Source organism: Phalangium opilio, unplaced genomic scaffold (genome assembly GCF_054372755.1).
Source record: "Phalangium opilio isolate 3A_F unplaced genomic scaffold, DU_Popi_V2 ptg000077l_1, whole genome shotgun sequence".
Taxonomy (NCBI): domain Eukaryota; kingdom Metazoa; phylum Arthropoda; class Arachnida; order Opiliones; family Phalangiidae; genus Phalangium; species Phalangium opilio.
This window is the reverse complement of record NW_028324185.1, coordinates 8,726,960-8,740,624: the sequence shown is the minus strand read 5'-3', so window position 1 is coordinate 8,740,624 and position 13,665 is coordinate 8,726,960. Positions and strand designations below refer to the sequence as shown.

The following is a 13,665-nucleotide window of genomic DNA, read 5'->3' as shown; positions in this document are numbered from 1 at the left end:
TAACATCAACAATAAATTATCAGTGATCAACTGTGAGGATGCTGTTAGGTTAGGAATAATATATCAACATTGGTATACTTTGCATTGGGTTTTGTACTACCCCAAATGAAATAAATTCAAATAAGTTCACCTTTTTTCTCTGTTAGGATATTATTTACTATTATTTATTTATTATTACAATTGACGACATTGGACAACAACTAAGCGTAACAAATCGGATTAACCAGCATTCTTCCGCGTAATTCAGTGATGCCAGATTGAGGGAAATTTCCCATATCTAGGGAAGTTTATTTTACTTGTATTGGATTTATTTCCTATAAAATCATTGAAATAAAAAATTACTTATCTCAGATTTTTCAACAAGAATTTCATTTTCCTAAAACTTTTTATCTAGAAATTTATTTTTACATCTTCGAGTGACGATGACGTCACGGAGAGGTATTATACTGGACGTGTCTCTGCGTCCGTCAGTCTGCCACCGCGTTAGCAAATCGGAGCAAACGTGTTCGCAGTTTCCGGACCGCATTCGCAGTACACAGAAATTCGAAAAACTTTACTTCATCGCTATATTTATCTTACTTAACGTCAATCGTTAACTAGCCGTTATAACTTCAACTGCTGGCGAACTCCTTCGCCCAATACCAATAAATATTTATTGGATTCTAACAACAACACCATGCTCTAGTCTTTCGTCTATACCAAATAGACACCAATCTGCAACATTAGCTTCTACTGCATCTACGTCGTTAGGTTTAAGATGTATGCGGCGAGCGGCTAGGGTTACGAGAAATGTTTAGCCTCCCAATGGCAGGGCTTCCACCATAGTCTCACGCATATGCTCATTTGCTTATACCTCACTGTGAATCGATCACCTTATATACCCTAAATTCACGAAAACTATGAAAAAGGTGTTCGCTAGAAGTCAAACGTTAACAATAGCTATGTTTAGAATTATTTTAGGAATTAAGTTTCTTAAACCGACTTAACTATAATTAACGTAAAATAATGACGATTAAAATATAATATCAGTTACATTTATTTAATTATTTAAGAAAACCCCTTTCTTTGGAATGACACAAGTGAGAGTTTATATAGCACGAGTATTGAAGATTGCATCTGAATCGAAACACTATACGCGTATCAAAGTTAATATAAAGCGAGTAGGATGAAAAGATCTCTTACAAAACCATAAACATTTTTTTTGCAGAATATTAAATGAAAATCTATTAAATATGTTTCGACATTTAGATTCTTTTAGTAGTTGTGTAGCTATAAAGCTCTGTTTCATTTCAATATTCGAAGAACATCTCTTGATATTAATATTTCAAATTTTGTGTTTACTTTTTAATTCAGCGTTAATGCATTTATATATAGGATAAACGTAAAATTTAACTTTGATAGTTTCAATGGATGTTAACGCTTATTATTTTAGTAACTATTGTTCGAAGTGGATCCATGAATAAAGAATTCCTTGGGCTAAAGCAAAATTAGCCTTGATTCATCTTCTCCTTGAGGAGGTCTTTACGGTTCAGAGTGAGCCGAAAGTTAAATACACATTTAAATTATATATTTTAGGCCTTCAATTGAAATAATGAGGATATATAGTAAAGGATTAGACACTCTAACCTTTACAAATGAACTGAAGGCAAGATCTTGCCAGATTTGTGATTTTTATTTCCTGTTAAAAAATAGTAGGAAGGAAGGCAGAATTTCACGTTGGCACACCAGTAACGTTCCAGTAAAACTAACCTTACTTCACTTGTGCATGGAGCAAGTTCTTAATTGCAAGATTTCCGTGAAAAATAACGTTGTGGTCATTTTATTTTAAAATAAATGTAGAAATCCGGTACAATTTACTGTTGACACCACAGTAACGTTTCTGTTAAACTAACTGAACTATAATTGTACATATATCAGGTTTTTAATTGCAAGTTTCACGATAAAATTAATGTTGATGTTAACGGTAAAAAAATCTGTAATTTAACGGTAACTTTCCTGGTAATTTTCTGCCAGTAAAATTTCAGTAATTTCAACAGTAATTTTTTACAGTGTATATATCTTTAGTATACATTAGTAAAAACTATAATAAAACATTAGTTGACCTATTATTGCTCTACAGCTGTACGGCACCATCGCTTATCTGTGATATCGCCAAAAGGTTTTAACCTGAAACCATTAAGAAGATGTTACTAGCAGAGTATGGCAGACAAACACTGAAGGAACAAGAAAAAAAACGTGAAAAGAATGTTGAGGCTTTAATAACGCGACCAAAAGTAGCCAAGATTATGACTACTGTAAACTCAATTCTCGGAAAATGTAATAATTGTGGAAAGGTCGGTCACAAGTCAGTGGATTGTCGTAAACCAAGAGAAAAAGAAAGCCTTGGGAGAAGCAAGAAACCTGAGATGGAAGGCATGACAACTTCTGCATTTAGTACAACCAGTTTAACAAAAGACTGCTACAAAACATTTTTGCTACCAGAGAGATTGGTTTGACACCTTTACTCCATGCAAGGCATAAGCAATGGTTGGCGAAGGAACATGTAGGATAGAAGGTCGTGGCGACATTTGGATACAAATGAATATTTAAGGAAATAACATATTTCATTTACGGAATGTACTTTATACGTCAGGCATAGGAAGAAATTTGATCAATTAGGCTACACGGGTATACAAAAACATGAGAATTATACAGGATATTTTCGCATTTGAAGCACCACTATCCAAGGACCATTTTATACCCTTGATGCTAAAGTGATAGAGCTACAGAAGGTGAAATCGAAGTTCCATTCTGGGAGAGGTGTGTCAAATCTTGTCAACAAGATATTATATAAAACAACTTGGACCAATTCAAAGACTATTAGGAGTTGAATTCGAAGTGGAAAAATATGTATCAATGAAACTTCGCCTCTCGAACTACATTCACGAAGTCTGCCGGAAATTCGGTGTCACAGCAGAAGAACCGGTTAGTTTACCAATCCCTCCATCCATAACATTAACAAGAAAGAAGATTCCGGTGATTACGGAAGAAAAGGAGAAAATGGTTGATATACCATATGAATCTCTAAATGGATGTTTGCTATTTATTGCTCAGAGGACGAAACCAAATACATTATTTGCTGTAACAGCTTTGTCGCAATATAGTAGCAGTCCGGGTTACTCTCATTGGATGAGACTTCGGCAACTAACTAGATATCTACTCACAAGAGCGAATATTGGATTAAGATACAAGAATGATTTGGAAACAAATCTGACAGTATACAGTGATAGCCATTGGGGATTTGATATCGATACAAGGGTATCTCAAAGTGGATATGTAGTATTCATTGGATCGTCCGCTATCTCATGGAGGTCAGTAAAACAAAAATCAGTATCCCTATTGAATATGGCCGTCGAATATGTCTCAGTATCAGAGGCACCGAAAGAAATTCTTTGGATTCTACCAATGTTGACAGAACTGAAATCCTTTAACATATCAGTTAAGCAACCAACACTTGTTTGTCATAATCAATCAGCAATCTACGTTTCGCGAAAAACGTGGAAAATCAAAGAACCAAACACATCGACATCAAGTATCATTTCATAGTAGAAAACGTAGAAGACAGAATATTTTATTTGCGTTATGTTCCATCGAAGTTTAACCGGGCTGATATTTTTACAGAATTGTTGCACTAAAATACCTTTCAAAACGGTGTTAAAATGTTACATTTGTGTCAAGTTCAAATAGAGAGAGTGTGAAAAAAAATAGCTTATAAGATTAGGCTTTAATTGATTTGAACTTAACTGATATTAGGAACGTTGGCTGTTTGGACTTTTGACCCAGGGGGTTAGGAGTAAACAAAAGACCACGGACTAGTCACTTGTAGTTTGTACGTGTTAGGGTTAATATGTTTCATTCATTACTCAAATAAAGTATTGTTTATTGTTACTTAGACATTATCATTTCTTCAATTCGATTCAAATTAATAACATTAACATCAATCTATTATTGGACAATTTACCTTGGTGTGACGAGGGCCGTCATTTCTAGAGAAACACCAACTATACATAATAGCGTTTCCTAACTCTTTTATCTTATCAATTAAAGGCTCTCTGCAGTTAAAATTTTGGCATTTTTTGCCATAAGCCTTTTCTACAAGGGCACTCAAGCCTTTTAAATTAACGATCACCAGGTTTGAATTCAGGATTTCTTCTGCGAATGAGTCTGTGTTCCTTACGTCAGCTGGTTCTTTTAGAATGTCAAAGCTGATTTATTAATTGAAATGAAATCAAATTACATAAAACCTTTTTACATTTTCATCTATGATTAAATCATCGAAAGACTCATCATTTTCTTCATCACTTAAAAGACCAAATATACAAACTATCTGGCATATGTGAATATCATTACATTTTGGGTTTCGTCTTCTTCAGTGAATTTATTAGTGAAATTTAGGGGGTCATCTCCTTTTTGACGTCTTATAATGGGATAAAACTACTTAGTTGGATTTCACACCAAATTTACAAATATTTGCTTACTCTTCATCTTCTTCACATGGGACCTCCGATACAGGTTCTAGCATACTTGGCTTATCCTCACAAATCGCCTTTGCCATTCTTAAAAGATATATAATTAGCAAGCTGAAATTAGTTTTCAATAATCTTCGAAATTTTAAATCAAACGGAAGAAAAACAGATTTACATGTTAATTTTCTAAAAAGTAACTAGTGGCTAAAAAATAGCATTGAAAACAAGCACTGTCAGTGCTCAGTGATACAATTTCCCGCCAACTTTCAGTAGCAGACGGTTGTTGAATAAATAAAAAATGCCGGTCAAATTTTAATAGCCAATCAGGTGGTACGTACAAAGTAGTATAGCTTATTTTTGCCAGAAACATCTAGAGTAAATAATACACAACTCAATATACATATACAATAATACATATCTCCTTAAATATAAAAATTCAATAAATTTTTGATCTACCATCAAGTCTTCGCATTTAAAATAAAGCTAAAGTTAGTCTGCAACAATGGACCAAAGATATCGGCACAACCAAGACAGAACCTGGGTAACATGCTAGTTTTTACTCCGTGTGGTAATGTATTAACCAACGGAGAAATGGGCTAATACCCAGTTAGTTTGTGGGTCATTATTTCCATTTTCGACAAATGTCGCTGCTCACTAGTGGCGGATTTTAATGAAACTTTTTTGTGGGTAGATTTCACTGAAATAGTTGAAAGGTTGCTGAATGTTAACTTCTAGCATTTCAATGACTCTGTTCTGTATACAATTTTGTTGAGATATTGACCAACTTATGAATAAAATTTTTTGGATTGAAAAAGAGCGTTGAAGGAATTGAAAATGTTTAAAACGCATTTAATAAGTAGCAGATAGCACTTCTTAAACTCATTTCTCAGTTCTGAAAGTAAATTTTCAGCCGTTTTCAACTTGTCTGCAAACACTGCTATTTACTTTCTAGAACAGTCCAGTTTTCCAATATTCGGCAGACACATTGATGTAGTGCTAGTCAACGTGTAGCTGCTGGTTTTAATATTTTTCTTTTCAACATTTAAAAAACTCTTGCATTTCACTTAATTGTACACATCGGTTTGCCGAGCCACAAACATATGTGGCAATGTTTCTAAGAAGGTATTCTAGTGAACGTGGTAACTGTTCACAAGCTTTAGAAGCAACCAGAGCTGATGAGTGATAAACGCACTTTAACAGAGTTGCATTAGGAACGTTCTGTTTATTACGCGAAAAAAATTTATTGCGTTCACCAACTATCACATTGGCACCATCTGGTGCCACCCCTTAAGGCTCATTTACATGCACGATTGTATCTTGTAAAAACCGGATTTTGCTTGAACTATTTTAAATATTTTCTGCACAAGCTCAAGCGCGGCCATTTACATGACTACTTGTAGCTTCGCTTGTTCCTTGGTTTGGTTTTAAACAAGCTCAGTCTGAAACCAAAACGAGTTTGGTTTTTTTCTAGCAAGCACCAAAAACGCTACTTCCATCAATAATTTTGACAAAATTTTAACAGGATATTTGTTACATACCTGGCCTCCTTGAAATGGCAAATGTACCAAATTGACGTTATGAATATCAAACGCATATTTGTAAAATTAGTCTTAAGAAAAGTTTGAAACATTAGGCTTAACCAGGAGTTCATAATAACTCCCCTTCGGGGGGGAAGTACGAAACTGTTTAAAAAGCCCGTACCAACAAAGTTTCGCCGTAAAGCTCAGCGGATTCATACACCGCTTAACTCCCAAAGAAATAGTTACCCCAACTTTTAGCGTCCACGTGCCTTAACTTTCACACTTCCGTTTTAGCACTTTTTTTATCTTGTGATTTTGGGAGCTATAATGGCTCGCGTCGGTGTCTGTCGCCGCGGTGGAAATTAAGCCTTGGCTAAGAAGTTTTTCGATGGTTTCTAGTTTTCTACAAAACATTGAAACCATCGTCATTAATGTTTTGTGATATGTGTGAGTGACAATTCCGGCGTTAAATTAGAAAGGTTTGGACAAATTTATTCCCAGTATCTTTAATATAAGAATTCCATCGTGTTTCTACGTCCACCATAGTCGCCATTTTTCTTAACGACGGAGATCCCAGCCAACGGAAGTTTTGGAACCAAAACCAAGGACCATAGATACCATTACAATCTACTGTGAAGTTGTATGTCCCTCAGCAGGCTAGTCCTTTCAATCCGCAACGACAAAATCTTGTTCTTCGCGATTTTTAGCATTATCTCTATGGCCAGTTTCGTACTCCTCCCCCCGAAGGTGAGTTATTATGAACTCCTGGCTTAACGAAAATCTGAGCAATTTCAAGTTATATCTTAAAATATATTTTTGAAAGCATGTAAATCAAAATGCTTGAAGCTTGCGCTTGAGCTTGTAAAAACGTAAATAAAAATATCTCGAGCTCTGTCACTAGCAAAAAGTTCACGCACAAGCAGAAATTTAGAAACCATGTAAATCAGCCTTTAGAAAATTTCTATGGGGATGTTAAACTTTGATATAAAAGCACATAAATCTTCTCGACTGAGCACTCCGTGGCATCCAAGAGAATTAATTCAAGTAATTCAGTTCACATTCTCCTGTTGACGGTGAAGCGTAATGGACTAGTAAACAAATAAATTTTGATGATGAAATGTCTGTGCTCGCAACCACCAATATCGAGTATGGCACTTCATGAAGATAGTTTATAGTTTCTTCAGTTTCATTTTGGCTACGACATTTTTAGTTATTCAAGTGCATTTGGTTGAATCAAAATAGTTCCTTTTGAAAGCGGTGTTAAGTGGTTAGTCGTTAACAACGGTACATAATGGTCAGCAAAGAAACTTTTTTCTCATTTTGTTTAATGTTTTCATTCAACTGGTTCTTCTCACCTTGCTTTGAGAAAATATTTCATAAATAACTTTCCATGTCTTTGATTCAGCACTTGTGTTCATAACCCAAAGCATGTTGAAAAAGATCGCTTTTCTAAAAACCAAGCATAACTTTACAAACAATAAAAACATTTCAATGGATTACCAACAACAGGTTTAAACCAGCCTTTAAAAGTATCCTCTTTCATTCACCGAACACTGAATTTCTTGATGTGGATTTTGGGTTTTTCTTCTTCGATCAATTTTCCCCTTTCAAACTTTTTGTGTAGATGCCATGACTGAAGTTATATCACTCGAGGCTAAGAAATTGAAGAGAAATATTTCTTGTTGAATATTACTACTTATTATTAATAAGACGTAACATCATTTAAACGTTAAGCCTAAAAACCAATTGCCTTAGGTACCTTTTGTACAAGAGACATTGCGGGAAAAGGTAGGGCTGTGCTAGCCTTGATTTTGCTCGTGTTTGATTTCGATATGAATGATCGAAAAATACCAAAGTCGAATTCTGTAACTTTTTTTCGACCAAATTTGTTTGATTCGCAATTGAAATCTGATTTAGATATGGAAATCAAATTCGACAGGGTAGTCTCCGGTGAATTGGCTTTCGTTATCTATTTTGACCATTCACAGCACTCGGTAGCCGCCTCATTTGAGCAGACGACGTTTCAAGAGAGAACATTTCAACATAGGTCTGTTTATTGTAGCAGAAACGGCTGCGATCAATTTTGCACGGATTGAGTTAATTTATCTCACGTTCGATATTGATAGAAGAAGAGATTTAAGAAGGTAGAGGGTCACTAGAGATCGCTCCAACGCCTTTGAACTCTCGGGTATATACTTTAGGCGTTAATACAGGCTTGAGAAACATATAGTGTTGAAGTTGTGCAGGGAATTTTGGGGCCTTTATCTAGGCAAAGAAGGTCGAATTTGGATGTTGATTGCAAGGTTTGCATTTTCAGTTTCTAAATTTCAAAAAATAGACTTAATATAATAGTTTTATTTTGGATTTTAATTGCTCGTCGTTTCTATGCTGTTGGCTTATTTTAGATTTTAATTGCTCTTCGTTTCTATGCTGTAAGCTCATAACAACTATGTGTTCGGGGACCGTCCATAAACTACGTCACACTCTTATGGGGGAGGGGGTTTCTAAATTTGTGACGGTCCGTGACAAAGGGGAGGGGGGAAGGTTGTTCGATGCGTGACGTCACATTTAGCATTGATTTTGTTACGAAGTCAGTAAGAGGCCGATTGGCTCTCTTATGTTATAGAAGAAGATAGACATCATTCCATAGTCCACCGTTACAATAATTTACCTAAATTGTTATTCCATCATCGCTTAAATAGTAGAAAATTTAAGCAATTATCTACTATTTACACCTTTATATAGCCAATTTAAAATTAACAGCGTAAACTCTCTTATGTCTCTGCATATTCGCCCCTATTATTTGTGAGGATGAATCAAATCCCCCTACCGATTGAAATGGTGTCGATTCTTTGGCAAATTTTCTAAATCTCAAGCTCGATTAGTCTGTTTTCGGTGACAGTGTCGAAACCTAAAAAGTGTGCCCCTTTAACTAAACTTTATGGAACTTTTTTGAAGCTTATAAAAAGCACATCCAGACATTAAAATTCTAAAGTTCAATCAGAGGGAAAAAAGCTTAAAACGGAAGAGAACTTGAATTTTCAGCCGAGCTAAATATTTCTGAGAGGGCGGCATATCACTCAAAAAATGAATCAAATTAAATTTGTAAATTAAGGCAAATCATAGTGGGGGGTTAAAGAAATGTGACGTGGTTTTTAGGGGAGGGGTCTGAGAAAAGCGTGATCTGGGGGACGGGGGGTCAGAAAATGCTGTTTTTCGCGTGAAGTAGTTTATGGACGGTCCCTTGGACAGGATCTGTTTTTGGAAGTGAGTCAGTCGACTGTTTCTAGAATATTGACTAATGTCACTAATGCAATCGTTGAAAATTTGACTGAAAAATCAATAAAGCTGGATTCCCACTTAGCGTCAAATCTCGACGGAATGCCGATCCCGACGTCAAGTTTTATTCCATTTCGCCGGAGTCCAGCGCTAAACGTTTCTCACTCGACTAAATTTCGCGCGACGGAAACAGGGTTGGGGATTACGTGACTGTGACGTATCAATGATCGCAGTTTTGCAGAATTTAACAATAGGTGGCGTAAGGTACGGTACTTTCAGGGTCACGGACACGGGGACTGAGTCCGATAGATCATTGACGTAAGCAAAATATGGAGGTTCTATCCGATATTGATTTTTCAAGTGAAATTTTAAGCACGTTATGCGTTTATAATAATACGCTATTAATTTCGTATTTGTACAAAACGTATCGAAATGGCAACAAAAGACGATTTTGGGTTAGGGATTTGTTTAAGAAGCGGGAACAACAGGGCTATCAAGCCAATTTAATTAAGGAAATGCGAAATATGGACGCTGAAAAGCACTTTCATTAAGTTTTTCCGATTTTTAATTAATAAATAAGCGTTTAGCTGCTTCCTACATCTAGCATGCTATTCAATTTACTACCATAGATTCTTCCGGATGAGCCGAGACGATTTTGACAAGCTTCTACGATTAGTTTATCCGTTACTTTTCAAGCCAGACTCGAGGTTTCGAAGGTCTATCAGTCCCGAAGAAAAATTGTGTTTGACTATAAGGTAGAACCGTTTAATTTGAAGGTATTAAATTTGTCTTTAATATATATGTGGACCGTGCCTACTTAGATACCTGGCTGGTGACTTGCAAACAAGTTTGTCCTTCGCTTATCGCCTCGGAAACAGTACAGTTTGCAAAATCATTCATGAAACCTGTCGAGCTTTGTGGACTGTACTTTCACCGATATATCTTAGGATGCCGTCAACAACTACGGAATGGATGAAGATTAGTGATAATTTCCAAAATACGTGGAATTTACCTCATTGTGTGGGACCCTTAGATGGTAAACATATAACCATACAGTGTCCATCTAATAGCGGTTTCAAATATTACAACTACAAAGGAAGTTTCAGCATTGTTTTGATGGCACTATGTGATGCGGAATACAAGTTTACGATGGTGGATGTTGGTGGCTATGGTAGTGAAAGTGATGGAGGGGTGTTTGCTCGATCAAAGTTTGGGATTAAACTTAACAGAGGCTTTTTGTCCCTACCTGAACCATCACTCCTGGTAAATTCAAACCAGATATTCCAGTACTTTATTGCGGCGGACGAAGCATTTCCGCATAATAAGAACATAATGAGGCCATACCCTAGAAGAGGTTTAACTCTAACTCAAAGGATTTTCAATTACCGATTATGTCGTGCTCGTAGGATCATTGAGAACACGTTTGGTATCTACGCTTCAAGATGGCGAATTTTCCATACCACAATTCAAGGAAAGCCTGAATATATCGATGAGATCATTAAAGCGACAGCTTGTCTTCATAATTACGTAATTACAACAGAGTCATTAAGAAGTGATGATCAGAAAAGGTACATTCCTTCAACCAGTTACCTTGAACGAGAAGGAGACAATGGCACAATTATCCAGGGGCAATGGCGAACTGAAATTGGATGTAATAATGCCATTTCAACTCGTACCCGTAACAATCTCTTCTATTCCAATCGACATGCCATAAAACGTTGGACAAATGCGAGACGTGTTAGCCGAGTACTTATGTAACGAAGGAGCAGTACCTTGGCAAATTGAACGAGTAACCAAAGGCTGAGTGTGACCGTGCATTTATTTAATGTTGTTGTTATTTTTATTTATTCATAATTGTGGCAATTCTTTTTGAATTTGTTGTTTTTAGTTTTAAACAATAGGCCTAGTCTTTGTTCAAACTGGAACAATTGTAAACCTACAAAAGCTTAATATTGTAGAATAATTGTGGCTATAATTCCATGTAGGAACTGATACATTAAATTTCACATTATGACAAGAAAATGGTTTATTTTTTCAATTGTTTTGAGGAACATGAACCAGTCTGAAATCGTACAACTTAAAAGGAACATGAACCAGTCATATTTATTTATATATCGTAAAAATTTCATAAAGTAATTAATTATTCGGTTTTTTCTAAATCATAAAAGATATTCTCAATCTTATGTCTAGCCTCTATTTGATTTTGTTTGTTTAAACCTTTAAATCTACCCATCAAACTACTAAAGTAGTGAAAAGTTTCATCCTTTTCAGTTTTTCTAGATGTGGCCAGCTGTGTAAAGAGAGTTTTCTCCGATAGTTCTAGCATTTTTTCAAATTTTGCGTCCATATTTTCCTTTCTTGGCCTTTTCTTGGGCAATTCCAAGGAGCTTGTTTCGACAGCCCTTTTAATTTGAGTCTCTTCTTCCGTAATTGTTTCTTTAGCTTTTGATTTTGAGATGGTAGACAGAGCGAAATTGTCTTCTTCGGAACTATCCTCACGGGGGGGTTCCCATTCAACCGAATCTCAATGGACAGAATCGCATTCGACAGAAAATGTTGGCTAGAATTTCAAAATCTAGCCCAATGGCTATATTCCCGATGGACCGAAATCCCAATCGTCCGAATATGCCCTAAAAAATACATCAATATAACTTGAAACACGATAGCCGTCAGCGATTTGGTGGTGTAGTTTTAAAATATATAAATTAAATGTTTCGTGATACTAATTAAAACGCTCAGTTTCATTCCTTTCAAGGCAAGAGATATTTAGAATTAATTTAAAATGAAGTATAATCTTATTGGTAGTTACATCAATTTTTAATTTTTAAATTAGAATTTTACTATTTTGGTTTCGGTTAGCGTAGGTTAGGTTCAGTTCGGTTAGGTTATTTTCCTATTCATTAGCTACCACCTTTTCCAAAACATTCTCCTACTAATTAGCTACCACATTTTTCCAAAATATTCTCCTTATAGTTAGCTGCCACCTTTTCCAAAACAATGGTTCCAATAATTCGTTGCCACCTTTTCCAAAATATTCTCCTATTAATTAGTTGCCACCTTTTCCTAAATATTTTCCTATTAATTAGCTGCCACCTTTTCCAAAATATTCTGCTATTAATTAGCTGCCACCTTTTCGAAAATACTCTGCTATTAATTAGCTGCCACCTTTTCCAAAATATTCTCCTACTAATTAGCTGCCACCTTTTCCAAAATATTCTCCTAATAGTTAGCTGCCACCTTTTCCAAAATATTCTGCTATTAATTAGCTGCCACCTTTTCCAAAATATTCTGCTATTAATTAGCTGCCACCTTTTCCAAAATATTCTGCTATTAATTAGCTGCCACCTTTTCCAAAATATTCTCCTATTAATTAGCTGCCACCTTTTCCAAAATATTCTCCTACTAATTGGCTGCCACCTTTTCTAAAATATTCTCCTAATAGTTAGCTGCCACCTTTTCCAAAATATTCTCCTATTAATTAGCTGCCACCTTATCCAAAATATTCTCCTAATAGTTAGCTGCCACCTTTTCCAAAATATTCTCCTTTTAATTAGCTGATAACGTGATAAATATGACTTAAAATAATAAAAAAAAACTACAATTCCCTTTAAAAAGTAGATTTTCGGGGATCTGAAAGTATTTGGTTCTTCTAAACTAAAATAGGTGCTTAATATTTTACAGAATGTTCGCATATGGTGCTTAATTTCTTTGACCATTATTTTATTATAAGTCAAAGAGATTGTTTGCTTGCAATCTTTGCGCTCCCGGGAATGAAATTCATTTTAGTTCCATCGGGTGTATATTCGCATGCATTGTTGTCCCAATGGACCGAATCCGAAACCCGGAGAAGTGCGGGTTTTCTCTCCAATGGGACTGTCCCATTGGACCGAATCCGCCAAAAGTGCGGGTTTTTCGGTTGATTGGGACTGGTTTCGGCCGAATGCGATTCGGTCCAATGAGGTAGAGCCATCCTCACTATATCAGTCAATTAAATATATGTGGTAAGCAAAACTGACAAGTAACCATATGATCTCACCAGTATGTATTATCCATGGAATTAAATAAAATTGTGGCCATATTATCTTGAAAGTCCTCATCTAGAGTGCTATCAGCTGATATATTTGATGAGCTGATTGATTGGGTGGTAGCTTCTTCGTCAATGTTAGTAAAGATTCTAAAATAATCAGTTGTATGGTGCTTATTAAACCACACCTTTGAGAAAATCATAATTAAATAGTTTACTCTCTGGGTTCCATGGTTGTTCTGAGAAATCCATCGAGGATTTTGAAAAGCTCCCACTTTGAGTCGAGAATGTCGTCAGACCCAGCTCCACTTTTTTTCTTTATATCAATGGTCTTTTT

At 35.7% G+C, this 13,665-nt stretch overlaps 1 pseudogene; it reads left to right on the top strand.

The window, feature by feature from the left end:
- The first annotated feature begins 2,895 nt into the window (after positions 1-2,895).
- On the top strand, positions 2,896-3,585 carry LOC149657566 (uncharacterized; annotated as a pseudogene).
- Positions 3,586-13,665: the final 10,080 nt, after the last annotated feature.